Source organism: Neomonachus schauinslandi, chromosome X, assembly GCF_002201575.2.
Source record: "Neomonachus schauinslandi chromosome X, ASM220157v2, whole genome shotgun sequence".
In the NCBI taxonomy this organism is placed as follows: Eukaryota; Metazoa; Chordata; class Mammalia; order Carnivora; family Phocidae; genus Neomonachus; species Neomonachus schauinslandi.
The window spans coordinates 16,153,733-16,156,745 of record NC_058419.1 but is presented as its reverse complement, the minus strand read 5'-3'; the positions used below and the strand labels follow the sequence as shown (position 1 = coordinate 16,156,745).

At 55.3% G+C, this 3,013-nt stretch overlaps 1 long non-coding RNA gene across 1 annotated transcript; it reads left to right on the top strand.

The window, feature by feature from the left end:
* The first annotated feature begins 1,097 nt into the window (after nt 1-1,097).
* LOC110579808 lies at nt 1,098-1,889 on the top strand. The gene is made up of 3 exons (XR_002480289.1): nt 1,098-1,147; nt 1,234-1,345; nt 1,845-1,889. It is a non-coding gene; the product is annotated as an uncharacterized LOC110579808 (long non-coding RNA).
* The last annotated feature ends 1,124 nt before the right edge of the window (nt 1,890-3,013 follow it).

The following is a 3,013-nucleotide window of genomic DNA, read 5'->3' as shown; positions in this document are numbered from 1 at the left end:
GAGAGACGGCGAGAGCGGGCTTTTATCTGGTTTGGGTTGGGCCGGAAGACGGAGGCACCGCGGGCTCTTAGTCCCCGTTCGGATTTTCTGCATCGCCCTGAGTAGACCTTACTTGGGCCAGTGACTTTCTGTAGATTGGCCTGGAACTTGGACCCTCCGGATTTTCCGCGGGCGCAGAGCGAGCGGCAAGAGCGCCTGTCCCCGCCGGGAGGCGGTGCTGCGGCTGCCGGCGTCAGGGTGCGCTCGCCCTGGAGCCCAGGGGTTCCGATCCTGGCTCCGCTCGCTGCCCGCTAACGGCGGGACTTTGGGCAGCTTACTGTGCCCCCTTGGGCCTCCCTTGCCCGTGGCTCAAAGGCTCCTGCGGTGGTTTTGAGTTCGAAGACGGGAGCAGCGTGTACGTGTGACGACACTGCTGGTGCGTCGTAGCCGGGGCTTCAGACTCGGCTGGCCTGGCGTGGTGGCCGCGCCCCGAGTGCCCGCGACTCGCGAGGCTGAGGCGGGAGGGTGGCTGGGCCGCGGAGCTCGGGGCCGGCGTGCGCCGTGCCTGTCGGGGCGCGGGCTCCGTTCGCAAGTTCGCCGTCCCTCTGGCGAAGCTCCCAGAAGCGGGAGGCCGCCCGGGTCGGAAACGGAGCGGGTCCAGACTGGCGTGGGGCCCGGCAGTGGGCTCGTGCCCGTGCAGAGCCTGTGCCTGCAGCCTGCGCGACAGAGGGACACCCGTCTCTAAACCAGCCAGCGCTTCGCTGTGCTTCTGTCGGGGTCAGCGGTGCGGCCTCGTCCGCGGAGCTGGGTCTCGGTTAATGGTGCGGTCAGAGAAACTGTTTGGCCCCGAGGCTCGGAGGTCAGGCTCCCCGGGCCCCCCAGGCTAGCCTACCTAGCGGTGAGGCACGGGGGCGACCGGCAAAGGGGGCGAGGGAAAGAGGGAGTGCAGAACTTCAGGAGATCTGTGCGGGAAAGGTGTGCAGTGGGAAGGGGGACCCCCCGCGCCCCCCACAGACAGTCACGTACTCACATGTTCGCTCAAACCGCTGGAGTTGAAGCCATTCTTTTTCTCTTGTTGTGTCCAGAGTGACCGACCATGGTCTTCTGTGGACTCTGCCTTCAGATCCTTGTCATAATTTCCCTTGCCTTGGTGGGCCCTTTTATGATGGTAAGTGATGGCAGGGTGATTTTAGGTCACAAACAATGGGCTGAGAACAAAAATGCTTTTAAAGCAGCCTTTGCTTCAGGGAACAGCATGCAAGTCGCTGAGCTTCAAGCGGGAGCCCGGTGACACTCAGGGAAGCCCCCGCTGCATTAGCCACGAAGCCTCAGCTCCAGAAGAACCCACAAGCAGTAAAGGATGCAGGTGAGGAACAGAATGGGCGGGTGGGAGGGGAGGAGGGCTTTGGAATGGCCTCCCTGACACCAGCCCGTAGAACATAGCTGCGAACAAGAGGGAGTTTCTGAAGTCAGTTTCTGGAAGGACCTCAGAAAGAGTGGTTTGGATTTTTCTGGAGGAGGATGAATTTCTTAGTAGTGTCCCTCTTTTGCAGTAAACTTTTAATTTTGACATTATTATAGATTGACATGCAATTGGAAAAATGGACGGGTATCCTTTACCCTTTAGGTAGTTTCACCATTGGTAACATCTTGCACAAACTATACTACAATCCAGGATATTGACATGAATACAGTCTGGATAGAGGACAGTTCATCCCTGCAAGAAGCCCTCCGGTCGCTCTTTTAGAGACTCAAACCCAACCCCGCCTCCTCCTGCCCATCCAGCTCTTTTATCCAGTCCCTGATCTCTGCCCCCCGCCCCCCACGTCTCTGTTTCCCTTTTTTTTTTTTTTTTTTTTAAGTAGGCTCCATGCCCAGGAGCCCAATGCAGGGCCTGACCCCACGACCCTAAGATCAAGACCTGAGCTGCTATCAAGAGTTGGGCACTCAACCAACTGAGTCACCCAGGTGCCCCGGTCTGTTCTCCCTTCATATAGTTTTGTCATTTCAAGAATGTTTTATAATTGGAATCCTATCATCTGTAACCTTTTGAGAATGGCTCCCCCCCCCCCCCCACTCAGCATAATTCCCTGGAGACTTTTGCAAGTCATTCTGTGTAACAATATTTGTTTCTTTTTATGTTTGTATAGATAGACTGCAGTTTGTTGAAACAGTCACCCGGTGAAGGACATCTGGGTTGTTCCTAGCCATTGGCTATTACAAAGAAGCTGGTATGAACATGTAATTGCTATTTTTATGATCGATGCTTTATCCGATAATTCTGACATCTAATTAATTTGGGAGTTAGAGGCACTTGATTGTCCTTTCTCATTCAGGTTGAGAATTTCCTGGTTCTTTGTATGAAGGATGATTTTCCATTGTGGCCTGGACATTTTGGGTATTATGTTAGGAGCCATTGGGTTCTATTCAAACTATTGTATTTTAGCAAGCAGTCCTCCTGTATGGTTTGGCCTGCAGGTCCTGGGCTACTCTTGAGGGCTGCGCTTGTAAGGACGAGATGATTTTCAGAGCCTCTGTGGTGCTTTTCTTTTTTTTTTTTTTTTAAGTAATCTCTTCACCCGGTGTGGGGCTCGAACTCATGACCCAGGGATGAAGAGTGGCATGCTTCGCTGACTGAGCCAGCCAGGCGCCCCTATGTGCTGCAATTTTGGTATGCTTGGTTTATGCTGCTGCTGGGGCTTCCACGTGTGCCTGCGGATCTTGCTTGAGGAAATAGAAGAAACCCATCCAGGCCAGCCTCCCTCATGATTCTCGGTGGGGGAAGGGATCCCACTGCCTTCAGAAAAAGCAATGTTTCCAGTGTTGGGAGCTTTGGGAGGCAGGATGCCCTCTGCCAGTGGAAGGTGGGGAACATTGTGGGCCAAGCCCTTGTTGGGGCCCGATTCTCTGTGCTGGTGCCTCCCGGCAGCAGGGCGTCTCGGGGTGGGCATTTTCGGGCCCAGCCGTGAAGGAGAGGGTTGCTGGGCAGGCTCTCTGTTGCGGTGGGATTCCCCCTTGCTGGTGTCCCTTGGTT